Genomic DNA, 15,346 nt, shown 5'->3' on the forward strand with positions numbered 1-15,346 from the left:
CACATGTCTCTCACAGATAATATGCTGGACAAAAAGACAAAAATTTTCCATCAGATGTATAATTACATACAAGTCATATTTTGACCTACTCACAATGAAAAATCATATAATACTGTCAGAAAAGGGACTTAAACTGTGCTTTTCAAGTAGAATTTAATTCATAAAAAGCCATGATCCTAAGTACTTAGACATTCAGAGAGTTCAATAATTATCAGCTTTTTCTATGAACAAAACTTCTGCCAAATATTTTTTTCTAAATTATGTTCTACACCAATGTTTCTAGCAAATGTCATGTATTAATATTTATTTTCTGTCCCAAGAAGCTCATGGACAAACATCAAAAATGTCTATGTACAGCAAAGTTGATGACACTAAATCATGTTTGTATCATATTCATCACCTCAAGTATTTTAATGTTATAAATTTATTCAATGAAAAAACAGCACAAAATTAAAATATTTTTGAGTTTTCAGGTGTTCAGTTTGAGGTGCAGCTGGTGCAGTCCAGGAGGGCAGGCTTGGTGCAGCTGGTGGCTTCCCTGAGACTTCCCAAGAAGACCCTGGACTCACCTTTTGTGACTGCTGGATGAACTGGGACTACCAGCTCCGTGAAAGGGCTACAGGAACTCATTGTGGTGGTAACACACACTGTACCGACCCTGTGAAGGGCTGATTCACCATCTCCAGAGACAGTGTCAAGGCTATCCCACTGCATCTACAGACGAGCAGCCACACATCCAGGGATACAGCCCTTTGTTACCATGCAAGAGCCACCGTGAAGGGACATCAGTGTGAGCCAGACACAAATCTTCCTGCAGGGCACCCACTCTCTCTATCTGTCATTCTGAGACAGGGTTTCAGGCTGGCCTTGAATTCAGAGCAGTCCTTTCACTTCAGGCTCCTCCGTGATGGTCTTTTGGCTCATGACACTATGCCCATCTCTTGGTCTCTTTCCAAGGGGTGCACATCCACACTGTTCACACTCAACTTGACCCAACATATGTTTTGCCACGATTGTCCCATACCCAGAAAATCCATTCCCACACTTGCTCATCAGGCCTCTGCTGACAAGAGTTAGGAAAACAAGATGTTCTTTGGGAGAATAGTAGACCTCCTTATGGCTCACACTGTGCCACTGCCCCTTACAAACCTTCCGGGATTCGAACCTGGTTACAGGCCTAAAGGCCTAACTGGCTGTTGAGTGTGGGATCTGAGGAGTTTCAGAATTATTATGCTTGGTAACACAGGCTGAGTTTCCTCAGGTAACAGTGGCAAGGTTGACATCACAGGCATGTGTGTGTGAATACTTTGGGCCCTGTGAGGAGGGAAATTTCTCCAATTGGCAAGATAATCTGAGTTCAGGAGTTCAGTATGCTCCAGCTTATAAGGTTACTCACAAATATCTCCATCCCAATGCCCAGGATCTAATTTTTCACTTTCAGAACCCTCACTTTTACTTCAGGTACCTTTTATGTCTGAGCATTAAAGTTATACTTCATGGTATATTCAGGATTTACAAGGAAACATATTTAACAAGACACATAATTTATAGGATTGTTTTATATTATTCACTGGATCAATAAAAATGCAGAAGAATGCAGGAGATCTGTCTACACACCAGAGAGCCAATGAATCCAGCTAAGGACCAGTACTAATTGCAATGTCCTCCACTACACTAGATGGAAGCTGAGAGCCCACAAAAATGTCCCATACAAGTCTTTGTGAAGAATCTGCACCAGAAAGGCCCAAAGGTCAGTGGTGAAAGTTAGAAAGCCTGCATCAATGGGATGAAGGATCTAAGCTGCAGGCTGAGGGATCTGCATTGCATCCATGAAACACTGCTTAAAATAAATGTCGCAGCTCTGCCAAGAAGAGCAGCAGCCATCCTCCATGACTGACATAACCTGATCTCTTCTGACAAGAATAACAGGTGAGTTTCATTCAGGAAAACCACCAAGACAAGCTTCTCAAGGAGCATCAGTAACAAACCAACTTTCCCTCCACTTCTGCTTTTATGCTGCTGGCAAGAGTCCTCAGGTGGGACTTAACATCCAGGGCCATGCTAAGTTCAGCCAAGTATCACAGTTGACCATAGTTAATTCAGTGCTTTTATATGAAGGAATAAAATTATCAGGACTTTTAGGACAAATAATAGCTATTACAGTTGCCTTTGGAAAAATAGTAAACCAAAACCAGTATCACATTCCTTGTGGGATTAAGGGATTGCAGTGCCTCTATGCAAGTTTTAAAAGATGTAAGACTTCTGGATCCCACCATATCTCATTTCAGTCTTTTTGGGCCTTGCAGAAGATTGATTGTTCCTGGAGAATGGGAGTGAATGATCATGAATTCAGTCAAGTACCAATTCCGATTGTACTTCTGAGCAGATGAAGTTTCTTTGATGATGGGTTGGTAATGGTTTTTTGATCTCTTCACAAGTCGAATAGAGTTGTTGATGTGACACAAGTGTTCCTTTCCATATCAACCATAATCACAGTGGAAGAATGAGGTTTCAGATGGCGAGATCAGCAGTCTAAGAGCTGCAGTGTCCTGCCTCAGAGAGATATTAACTCTTCATTCCTGGGTCACAACTTACTCCCCAGGGATCTTGATCATCTTTATCTCCCACAAGGTGTTCCTCTGGTCTCTTTCACTGATAATATGAGGTCATTTGCACCAAATGAGCCCAGTTTGGGAACCACCCTGGACTTGAAATTAGAACATGTTCCAACATACTTGCAATTAAAATTTAAGGTCCCTGAAATTTAGTCACACTTCTAGGAGCCCAATGAGACATTCATAGCTATCCTTTCTAAGTTGAAAGATAAATGGTCACATCTCAACCATCATTAGACCAGAGGCATAAAGTTGAGTGCCCCAATTTGGATTCTGACACCAACACAACCTCACTAAAGGGATTTGCTCTAGCTGTTTACTAAACGCTTCAGAAAGGTTCTAATTTGAGTGTGGTCGAGGAGGACAACAAACTCTGCAAGAGGTCCACAGTTCTGTGTAGACTGTCCTGCAGCTGGGCTATATGATCCAGAACACTGAATGGAATTTGCAATGTCTGTGACAGATAAGAATGTTGTTTATTTTCTGAGGTAGGATTTCACTGGTAATTAACAGCAAAGGCCTTTACAATTTTGAATGAAGTGTGGGTCATCACCTGAAAATAGATTCTCTCCATTTGTGAGGCTGCTCATTCCTTGTAACAGGCCTCAGTGTACATTGAAAGCTTGAACAAGAGTCACCAGGGTAACTTGCATTCTAAACTGCCTATTATGACCTGGATATTAGCGATCCGCTAAGTCAGACAGTTGGAAATACACAGTAACAGCTCATCATGAAATGGAAGAGGTGCACATGTGATCAACACAGGGCATCCATTTGGCAGAAGCAAGGTACGTGAAAAAGCTGCCCAAATGCCCAGGGGCTTCTACCCCTACAGTGTACCCTTTAGTTTAGCAGCATGCACCTATGGCCTCCTGGAAGGTAGGTCATGACCAGCTGCAGAGGAAGAGGACACTGTGACCTGGTTTACAGTGAATTCTGTGCATTTTGCAGGCACCACACACAGATAGATAGCTATGGAATCGCAGCCCCTATTCAGGAGGGCTCAGATGTTCAATAATGAAGAAAAATCGTCACATTGGATAGCACTTTGGGCAGTGCACATGGTAATATGTTTTGCCTGGAAAAAACATGGCAAGATTTGTGTCTGTGTGCTGATTCTTGGGCTGAGGTCAGTAGTTTCCACAGTGGAGTTCAAGGACAGCCTGAATTGCATAGTGATACCCTGACTCACAAACCACATCAAACTTCTGGTCCTCCTCTTGTTCCTTCTCCTTTTCATCATTAACTTCATAAACATCATCATCATTATCATGTTAATAAAATGGAAAGTGTTAATTTTTATCAGGCACTGCCCTACTACCCTATTGGCACATTAATAGAGTGTCTATTGTGGCGGGAATAGAGTTCATGAGTATTAGATTCATTCTGCAAACATTGCCTGAAAAAATTTTCCTTTTTCCATGGTCAGCTTAAATGCAGCTAAATTTTCTGGATTCTATTCCTGCAACATTTCTATTGCTTTTGTGAGCTATTACTGTTTTTCTGCTGGGATTTTGTTTGTTTTCTTTCTTTCTTTTTTTGTTTGTTTGTTTGGCAGATCCAGGAAGCTTGCATCCTTATAGGTAAGAGTGATCAGGGCATTGAAAGTGTGGACCTGCAGATGTTTTGTCGCATTGATGTTTCTACTTTAAACTCACAGCAAGTAAACATTTTTAAATTTCTATAATGTGAAGTTGTTTGTTAGAAAATTTAAGCTCTAGCCTTCTGTAGTTGTTAATTTCCCGTTGTTGTGGGAGTCAAAAACAATGTGGTCCTTACTAATTGTAATTGTGTTAGCTGCAGGTATAGCTGGCTATCTCCTGTCTATTAGCTCGAGTTTTATTTTCTGATAGTAAAGATGAAAAGTCTCCTTTGTATGACCCTGAGGGTACAGAATGTAGGGCATCTGACCATGTGTGATTCCTACCCATAGATCTTTCTTCATCCCATCAAGATCTTCTGAAAATCATTGCCAACAAAGCTCTGCAGCTTTCAGTAGGATTCTCATTTCCTCATTCAGCTGGCCCTGGCCATACAGTGCACAGGTGTCATCACACCACAGTTTGTGGGTCCCTCCTGGGAGGCCCAAGTTCTGTGGAACCACTTTTCCCTAACTTCTCTACAACAACTGCTAAAAGTTGTCTTTTCCTCTCCTCATTGCAATCTTCTTGGGAGCCTCAGAAGAGATTTATGTACATGGCTGTGCATCTATTATTACATTCCCAGTGTTACATAATTCCTGCTTTTTTAAAGGTGGCAAAGTTCCAGATATATCACAGGAGGGCAAAATTCAGAAGTGTTGGCAAAATAAATGGGCTCAGAGTAATTCTTGGTCAGGTAAAAAGGAATTAATAGAAAAAAAATATTAAGACACACTCAGTAGTGGAAGGCATCATGTGAAGAGCTACTCAAGCTGCTCTTGTTTTAAAGTGAGGGGAAGAACATTTTATTACAGGGTGGTGTAGAGTGCACTGAGGAGCAGAGTGTAGCCACTCAGAGCAGTGAGGCACAGAGTCGCCTTTTGAAGGTGCAGTGGCAGCACCTTTTACAAGAAAATACCTTGCAGGGCTGGTTTGATTCTTCCCAAGTTCATATGTGTCTTTAACCAGGGTATGCTCCATGGTAATTTGCCTGCCTTGGCACATTTCATGGGCTCAGGAATCAAGTTGTGGAACTGGGAAAGGTACCAATTATAGCTGCTCCTAGTGACCTGCAAGTAAATTTTCTACATCTTTGTTCCCACAAATGAGTGCACTGCTGGCTTAGGTGCCTTAGTTTCAAAGGAGCAGGAAGCTAATATCATGCAGCAGAATGATGATTTCATAGATCCTGCAGCCGAGGATTCCCCTGGTTATTTTGGGCCCTCCTGCCTCCTACCTCTTCATAAGTTAAAAGGAATGATAATGAGGCAGTAGTGATTTACCCAGAATATCCAAGGGAAACTGGAATACTACTCTACAGTGTAGAAAAAAAAATACTTTATGTGGAGAGCAAAATTTCCCTCAGGATCTGTCCTTATCATACTCTTATATTAAAGATAATGGCAAAGGACCAGCAGGGGGTGATGGGAATCCATGGGTCACAGGCCAGGGCCCAGGGCAGGTGAAGAACAGGATTCAGAGAGTTGATGGCTTCCTGTTGGCCTTCGGGGTTTCATTTGGGTATTAATATCACATAACTTGAAGAGCACCAAAATACACAGGCTTCAGATGATGTATGAATTATTCACAGTACAAGTGCAGTTTATATATTCTTTTCATAGTCTCATACTTATGATTTTTCTTAAATTTCCAGTAAAACACAAAGTACCTTTTCAGCATTGAAATTTGCTTTAATGTCACATTATTATTAAGTAAATCTGTACCCTAAGGGGCTGGGGATTTAGCTCAGTGGCATAAGCGCCTGCCTCACAAGCAGGCAGTGGTGAGTTCGATCCCAGGTACCATTAAAAAAGAAAAAGACAAAAAAAAATCTGTACCCTAGAGTATAGTGAGAGATCAGGAAGAGGTACAACACACGATTCAATTTTTTTTTTTTTTCAGCAGGCACGGAATTCACCACTGCATGTTTGCATGGAAGGCACTTATGCTGCTGAGCTAAGTCCCTGGCCCTATTTTTTAAAGTGACTTGAGAAGAAATTAATAGAGGTGCACTCAAGAGTAGAGTGTGGGTGCCCAAAGATAAGAGGCACCACAACAGCCATTTGAAGATGCAGTACATCACCAAGAAAAACAGAGAAACATTGCAGGGCTGGTTCAGACCTCTTAGGAAGGCCCTGTGTGCTTTAAACCAGGGTGTACTTTATCATAACTTGTATGCCATAGCCACAGTTCATGGGTCCAGGAATCAAGAGACTGTGTTGGGGCACAACTAAATTATTAACAAAAGCAAAGTTATAAAATAACTAGATAAAGCTGGGTGTGGTGGCTCAAGCCTGTAATCCCAGTGCTGGGAAGGCTGAGGCAGGAGGGTTGTTGCTAATTGAAGACTAGCCTGGGCTACAAAGTGAGCGCCAGTTGAGGCCCAATGCACAGCAAGACCTTGTCTCAAAACAAAACAAAACAAAACAAAACAAAACAAAACAAAAAAACCTCCAATTTACATATGTGTAACAGCATAGTAAAATCAAACAGCAGACTCGGTCTAACTCCTGCCCCCTCCCAGGTAAACACCCTGCTGAGTACAGGCAGCCTTGATGTCTGGATCAAGTTGCTTTTTTTCAGATACTGTGTAGGACCAATTTGAGTGTTCCAGTTGATTTTTCCATTAATGAAGTAAATGCATTGCTCCTAACTGTCTTCAAGGGCTTTGATTGGGGTAAAGTAACTCAGTCAAAGATATTTTTTTTTACTCCATTTACTGCAGTTGAACCTCCCACCCATCATTTCCAGGGTGTACCTTTGTTATGATAAGCAATTCCTTTTAAACAAATGTGTGCAGAGTTAGCTTATCTGACACTATATGACTTAATTCGTTTCCTGTAACGATCATGCAATGCTTGTATTTCCTGCTTGCAAACTATAGGTAAACTGACACACAGCTGCCTCAGTGCTGATGATCAAGATCTGAGGTGGCTCTCAGCCTGGCAGCACAGTAAGCAGTTGCCATCTTCATGCCTCAGTGCAAAGATTCTTCCGTTCATTTTGATATCGGTTTTCCTCTAACAGTGGAACTGGGAAAGGCACCAGTCCCCATTATCCCTGGTGAACTACAAGTAACGTTTGTGCTTCACATTCACGCAATCATGTGCTCTGCTGGCCTATCTGTCCTCCTTCTGAAGAAATGGGGAGGCTTGCACCATGCACCACAATGATGATTTCATGGAACCGGAAGCTGAGGAATTAACAATGGTCATTTTTGGCTCCTAATGCCTCTGAGGAAACAACATAAAAGGGATGTGGTAGTGTGGCAGGGTTGACTGATTTAGACTATTAAATGTAATTTGGACTATTACTCCACAGTATAGAAAAGAAGCAAAACACTTACAATGCAGAAGTTCCCTTAAGCTTGCAGGTAAGTCCCTTTACCATGCCCTGTTCTTATGGTCATGCTTCTGGTTAAGCTTTTAGCACTTGTCCTTGAACACAAGGTTTCCCATCCACAGCACCTTAACCCTTAGTCTTCCCAAAATCAACATACCTTGGTGATCCCAAAGATGTAGGGATGACACACTTCAGTGATGTGTGCATACCAATGTCCAAGCAGCAGTGTCCCTAAGAGCTTAGTCCTTCAAGCAGCCTGTAAGGCTAATAACAGATGATGGATGTGCTTCCCATACTTAATGGAATGCTACTCACATACAAAGAAGAGCAAATTGAAGATATTTGTAGGAAAAGGTGTGTACTTTGAAAATACAATGTTGAGAGAAACAAATCAGACACGGAAGCTTAAATACCTTACAGGATTTCTTTTCTGAGTAAGGAAAAATGCAAACAAACAGCATGGAAAAGGAAGGCTAGAAGGAGACAAGTGAGCATATCTCTTGCAGATGGGAAGGAGTCCATTTGGAGTCTCACCTATGTGAGAAAAGGAGAAGGGAAGGAAGTTACAGCAAAGTTCTGATCTTTCAGGATTCCCCCCAACCACATTTTTTTCATCTATTTCAGCATTTAAGATACATTACTTTTAGGAGATTGGGGGTTGGGCCAAGGCCTGAGTACTCTACCTCAAAGTTTCTTGTGATCATTCAATATGAAGTTTTATTTCTTTCTTAGACTCATGAAAAATTGTGTTGTTCTTTTATCCATAATTTTGTAGAACTGAATATGTGGATAATGATTTTGTGCCTTATAGTTTCAAGTGAAATCTAGGCCCAAGTTCAGTGGCCAAATAACAAATCTTAGATTAGTCAGAGTTCTAAGATCAGTAACTGAAAATGATGTTTTCACAATCAGGACTGAACACTAAACAAAAGAGAAAAAAGAAACAGAAGGAAACTAGAGATTTCTGGGATTTTCTGGTGAGGGAATTCCAAAGTTACAACAGAGGAGATTTATCTATATCTCAGGAGGTAATGTTTTCTGGAGCTGTCCTCATTTGTCTCTGAAACAACAGATGCACCTGGGACATCACATCAGGAAGAGGAATTCTAATTCCTTTACCCCAGGACACCACAGTGATGATGCTGGTCAAGCTCAGGTGCAGAGCAGGGGGAGGAGGTGGAGGTGCATTTAACTACACAGGAGGAGTGTGACTGTGAGGTCATGATCTTATCTGAGGGACAGTGGCCTGTATGTGAGAACCTCATCTCAGTTCTGCCTTCAAGAAAGAGGCATCTGTTTTTTTCTCCAGATGGTATGTTCCTGTTTCAAAGACGACCATAATAAAAAAAATATTAAAAAGACCATAACTAAAAGTATAATAGTAAGTATGCAGGCATATTGCATTATATGAGGACAACTAAGCTATATGAGACTCATAATTATAGAATTAACTGAGATAAAACAAAGAAATGTAAAGGCAGAAATATAAGAATCTATTTAGGAAAGAAATAGGAATATTATGAAGCTAGAATATTTGACTTTACATATTCTCATTATTTAACACCTTGAAATCAGAAAAGGAAAATGAGAAACACACACACACACACACACACAGAGAGAGAGAGAGAGAGAGAGAGAGAGAGAGAGAGAGAGAGAGAGAGAGACCATTCAAGACAGAGACTGGAACTCAGAAATATATTACACTGAATTTGGCTGTATTTTATGACTCACTAATTTCTAAGACCCAAAACCAAGATGCAGGGCCAAGTTCACTTCATTGCTCTTTGACAGAATGAGCACACAGAAGCCTGGGGACTCTGCCTGAGTCCAGTCAGGTTTCTCCTCTTCCTTTCACAGGGTGCTGGGACTGTTCCTTGGGACCAGATCTCCTGAGGATGCGAAGCCGAGGAGAGGGCTGTGTGTTCTCAGGCCCTGTACACAGAGGTGGGCAGGATTTAATTTCCTAATGTGGTGCATTTATTTCTACGTGAGACAACTCCTTATCTGGAAAAAATTAGATGAATTTTTAATGATGATGATTTAACATGTAAAAGAAATCTAATTCTGTGTTTCTAAGAGAAACATGGGCCACAGCCACTGATATGGCAGGATACACAGAGCGCATCTGTCTGTGGAGTCCACGGTACACTCCTTATACAGAGCCACAGATTCTAACAAGTTGACTGCATGGATGTCTCCATCTGGCTTTGAAACCAAGCCCTGGCTTTGCAGACATAGGCAGGAACCACCGCAGGAGGGGGGACACTGCAGAGACCACACAGAGCCATTGCCACCACCAGGGTTGTGTGAGAACCAGCACAGAGGTTGCAAACCTTTAGCCTTGTTGACCTGTTTTGCCCTGTTTGCCACAATACCCCTAGCCTGCAGTGCCATCACCTTAGAATACCATTGTGGGAGCCAGCAGGCTTGAGCTCACACCCATGTGTTGCATGGAAGATTCTTCCAGAACCTTCTCAAATTGTGACTTTGTGTCACAGTGACATGACATCACAAAGGGTAACTGTAAGTCATGAGGTAGAAATGCTGATCTAGTGGGGATTTCGTGCTTTGTGGACATTTTTACTCTGTTCCATCAGCTCTGTGGACTGGGAATGTCCACCCTGTGACAGGACCAATACTGAATTTGGGAAGCACTGAGTACAGTTAATTTTCTAAATACAATCTGATCGGAGTTATCCAAATCTGACGCATAGTTCATTCAGATGCTGTTTATCTTAGACTTTTAAATTAATACAAGAAAAGTTTCAAACATTGGGGCCACTATGAGTTAAAAAATTGACTTTAATTAGAGTAAAAAACAGCATGTAGGACAGGAGGGAAAGCTGTGATTTGAAAGCATGGGGAGAAATAAAAGGACATGAACAGAGAGAGATACCAAGACATTTACTCACAGTTGGTTCTCATGTCATCTTGAAGTGAATAATTGTTGCTAAACTCCATCATCACACTCACATCCTTGGTGGACAGAGCCCTGTGTTAGATTTTCATGCTCCAAGCTGTCTGTATAGCAGGAAGCCATGCAAATGGGGCCTTCCTGTGCTGATGAAAATCAGCCCAGCCCCAACCTGCAGCTCTGCAGAGGAGCCAAGCCATGGTGCCCAGGTGATCCCAGTCAGTGATCAGGATTGAGCACAGATGGCTCACCATGGAGCTGGTGCTTAGTTGCATTTTCCTGCTTACAACTTTCAATAGGAAAATTATTTAGAACAAAAGATGCTGAGGGCATCAGTGGAAAATCGGTGATAGTTTTCTGAGCAGGAAGTCCCTGTGTTTGCAGGTGTCCCGGGTGAAGAGCAGCTGCTGAGTCTGTCAGAGGCTTCATTGCAGCCTGTGTGGTCCCTGAGACTCTACTGGGTGGCCTTCTGGATTCACGTACAGTAGCTACTGCATGAGCTGGATCTTCCAGACTCCAGAGAAGGGACTGGAATGGAACTCAGGGATTAGTTATGGTAATATGAATATGCAGAATATGCAGATTCCATGAAGGGTCGATACATCATCTCCACAGACAACAGCAAAAACCCTGTATCTGCAGATGAGCAGCCAGGGTCCTGACAAAACGGCAGTGTATTACTCTGCCAGAAAACAAAATAGGGGACATCAGTCTGAGCCCAGACAAAAAACTCCGTACAGTGTCTCAGAGGACCAGCAGGCTGTGTTCGGGAACACATGGAGCAGGGAGTCTATCACAAGAGGACTTGCGTTTTACCATTTTATTATTTTAGGTTGCCTTTATGACAGTTTAAAAATGATGCCAAGGGGTAATATTTATCTACATACCTAGACCTCATCTCTCCTTTGGCATGGATCCCTATGTCTTTTCAAAGCCTCATACACTTTATGTCAGCATTCCGAGTGGTGCATAGACTTAGGGTGTATGGATATGTTTAAGGGCACGTGTCAATTAGATGTACCATAATTTATGTTAGTGGTCTCCAGGCCTCATGGGGTTGCATTGTGCATTCGTAATTGGTTCATTGTCTAGTGCTTGGATTGATGGTGTCAGTGCTACACCTACGTAGGGGTGGAGCCAGCATACAATATAATTGCTGGAAGAAGGTGTGCCACTCTCTCTTGCGGGTTTCTGCCTTGATGTTTTCAGCCACCGTGAACTGTGCTCAGTCATGCTACCCTGCCTTGGCACAAACTGAGTATGGACTGAAACCTCCAAAAACTGCAAGAAATAAATCTTTCCTTTCCCAACTTTGGTCATCAGGCATTTTGTCTCAGTGACGAATAAAATATAACTAAGGCAGATGACTTCAGTACAGGTCTGGGGCAGGACCCTGGAAACACTGCCCTGGCTTGCGCTTACCACATATGCTTCATCCCTATATGAAGATGAGGTACAGGGAAGTTTTCTCTCTATTAATAAAAGCATTGCAGTGCTGGGGTCCATATTTCCAAGATTTAAGCAATGTGTTGAAATTACAAAATATCTTGCCAAATCCTACAGTGTGAATTATCTGGCAGGTTATCCATTTTTTTTTTCTCAAAACATTTCCCTCTCTCTTGCCACTTTTTCTGATGCCATTCAATCCCCTTGTCTTTGGGCAACTCCCCCTCAGGAACCAAATCTAGGAGCTTTTCCCACGTAATCCTAACTCATGTTCAGGGTGGGATTGTTAGTCAGATCAACTAGTTGGCTCCCAGGAAGGGGAATTGGATTCTTGTTCTTCTTTTTATTCCTCCCAGGCCCAGCATGGTTTACACTGGGTCAACGGAAGAGTGAATTTGGCTTATTCTCCTCCCAGACTCATCATGGCTTGAAAAGTGCTCTTGCCTTTAACAAAATAGATCATTTAACACATGTGTGGTGATACTGATGTGCATGAAACATTTTCAAGTGTTACATCACACACAAAATTGCAGCAAACCATTTTTATTTTTCTCTAGAGTATATTAAAAAACAACAGCACATTTAAGACATTAAACAAATTAATATATACTATTTTAGTTGTGTTAACAACTGTTATGTTCTTACATGAATGTGAATTACTCTATGTGTTTGATACTGTAATATTAAAGTCATCATATTACAGTGATGCATATTTATAATACCACAGCTCACAATAGATAAAATATGGAACTGAGCTATTTATACTCATGATTAAATGAAGGCAGAAAGTCTGGTATATATACAAAAGAGAGACAAATTTGAGTTATTTTAGAAATATGGCACATACTGTTTGTGCCATATTAGTTTTAACTTCCTCTTTGCGTTTCCTCTGAAGTAAATAAGAGCGAGCTAATTCAGACAACTATGTTAAACATCACATGATCTGTCTAAAATAAGAGATACACATTAGAAACAATTTAAAGAACAAAATAACCTTGTTAAAGAACTGAAAATTACCCTTTGCGGAAATGTGAAAAAATCTGGGGCAGAGAAAATAGTAGGGGAATGATGTGACATGTAACCATTACCTGTCACAAACATATAGTGATAAGAAATTTAAAAAGAATGTTGGATAAAATGGATGATAAAAGAAATGTGGAAAACTTTTAGGTGAAATAATGGATTAGAATATTGGGAAGAAAATGAAGAGGTATGTGTAGCACAGAATGTAGAACAAGTCTGGGTACAAACCAGAATATGGTAAATGGAGAAATTTAAGAAGTGCTCACCAGGATATGCTGCAGAATAAATATTCAGGTAGCATGTTGAAAGTTTGGAATTGCTTCCCTTGATTGCTAATGTTGAAAATATTTCATTTATTTATTGACATTTTCTACTTCTATCTCAGAAAAGCATTTCTTCATTTCAATTGTCCATTTATTATTTTGAGGGGGTCTTATATTTTGAGTTCTATATTCAGTTTTTTCTTGATAGTAGTGAACTGTCAAAGAGATAGTAGATTCCAGGAGCTGGATGGGCAATCAGTCTGCTTAAGGATCAGGGGAGCAAAGGCCTAGATAGTGGGAGTAATATTCACACTGTATCAGATCCTATGCCGAGAACACAGCTGTCATGACACTCAGCATTTCACATGTTTTCATAGCAGCCCGCATTAACATAAAAATCCATGATCCGTGCATAGGAATAAAAATCAAAGCCAATCAAGAGTTGAAAATAAAATAGAACCCAATTACTTGAGTTACCAATTGTTTTCTGTATCTGAGTTCCATCTCAGGACCTAGCACTGGACACCACACAGGCAGGCAGAGTGATCTCAAGCTATACACCTAGCACTATGAGTTGTCGCATTCTCTTGAATGCATCTTTGTTTCCAAACGTTTCCAGCAAAGTCATATCTGATGAGGACACTGCCTGCTCTGAGGGTGCGAATACAGCACTGTCTATTTAGCAGGAGGCCTTGTAAATAAGGCCTGCCTGTGCTCATAAAATCCAGCCCAGTCCTCATCCTGCAGCTCTTCAGAATAGCCCAGCCTGGGGTCCAGCTGTTCCTACTTGAGGATCAGGAATCAGCACAGATGATCACTATGGATTTTGGGCTGAGGTGTTTCTTCCTCTTTGCACTTCTGAGATGTAAATTATTGAGAACAAAGGATATGGAATGGGGAAATGGGTTTGTCGGGTATAAAGTGTGGACATGTGTGACAGTTTCCTGAGCAGGATGTCCCTGTGTTTTCAGGCTGACGCCCAGATGATGGAGGCAGGAGGATACGTGGTGCACCCTACACATCGCTGAAAGTCTCCTGTGCCACTTCAGGATTCACATTCAGTAACTACTGGATGATCTGGGTCCGCCAGTCTGAAGGAAAGTGGCTGGAGTGGATCTTTCACATAAACTCTGACAGTAGTAAAATATATTACACCGACTTCATGAAGGACAGATTCACCAACAGGGACAACGGCAAGAAAACACTGTATCTGCAGATGAGCATCCTGAGACCCGAAGACAGGGCCATGTATTACTGTGAGAGATTCACAGTGAGTGGACATCCGTTGAAGCCCAGACACAAACCTCCCTGCAGAGGCATGGGAACCTGCAGGGGGCACTGTGTCCCACAGAGAAACAGCCCAGGAGCAGGTGCAGGGGAAGAAGCTGGCAAATGAGGGCTTCCTGGTGGCCTCTGGGGTTTCCTCTCTGCTTTAAATCCTGTCACCCATGGACACCCTGAAATTCAAAGACTTCAGATGGCGTCCGATGTGTTCAAGTAAACATTTTCATTCAAATCTAATGGCATAAGTGCTTATTTGTTTTAACTTTCTTTATCTCTTTTGTAAGAATCTCACTTGATGCGAAAACAACACTTGTATCCAATTCAAAAAACTTATAAATTTGTCAGAATTAGGTTTCTTTTAAATCATCATCATCATCTAAAAATTCATCTAACTTTTTCCCGATAATGGGTTTTCTCATGTAGAAATAAATGCACCACCTAAGGAAATTAAATCCTGCCCATCTCTGTGAACAGGGCCTGAGAACACACAGTCCTCTCCTCTCCTCTGCATCCTGGGGAGATCTGGTCCCCAAGATCAGCCCCAGCACCTTGTGAAAGTAAAAGGGGCAGCTGACTGGATTTAGGACAGATTCCACAGGATTTTGTGTTCTCATTTTGTCAAAGGGTGATGAGGTGAACTTGGGTCTACATCTTTATTTTGGATCTTAGAAATTAGTGAGTCATAAAATACAGCCAAATTCACTGTGATACCTCTCTGTATCTCTGTCTCTGTCTCTATTGGTCTGTGTCTGTCTCTATCTCTGTCTTTCAGTCTCTCTTTCTGTCTCTGTCTCTCTCTCTCTGTCTCTCTGTTTATGT

At 41.5% G+C, this 15,346-nt stretch overlaps 1 long non-coding RNA gene across 1 annotated transcript; it reads left to right on the plus strand.

Annotated features, from left to right (window-relative positions):
- The first annotated feature begins 3,328 nt into the window (after window positions 1-3,328).
- On the plus strand, window positions 3,329-14,754 carry LOC134477252 (uncharacterized). The gene is made up of 4 exons (XR_010049176.1): window positions 3,329-3,403; window positions 7,577-7,628; window positions 9,455-9,541; window positions 14,215-14,754. It is a non-coding gene; the product is annotated as an uncharacterized LOC134477252 (long non-coding RNA).
- The last annotated feature ends 592 nt before the right edge of the window (window positions 14,755-15,346 follow it).

This window comes from Cavia porcellus, unplaced genomic scaffold (assembly GCF_034190915.1).
Source record: "Cavia porcellus strain 051 isolate PalLab524CR breed Dunkin Hartley unplaced genomic scaffold, mCavPor4.1 scaffold_8, whole genome shotgun sequence".
NCBI classification, from domain to species: domain Eukaryota; kingdom Metazoa; phylum Chordata; class Mammalia; order Rodentia; family Caviidae; genus Cavia; species Cavia porcellus.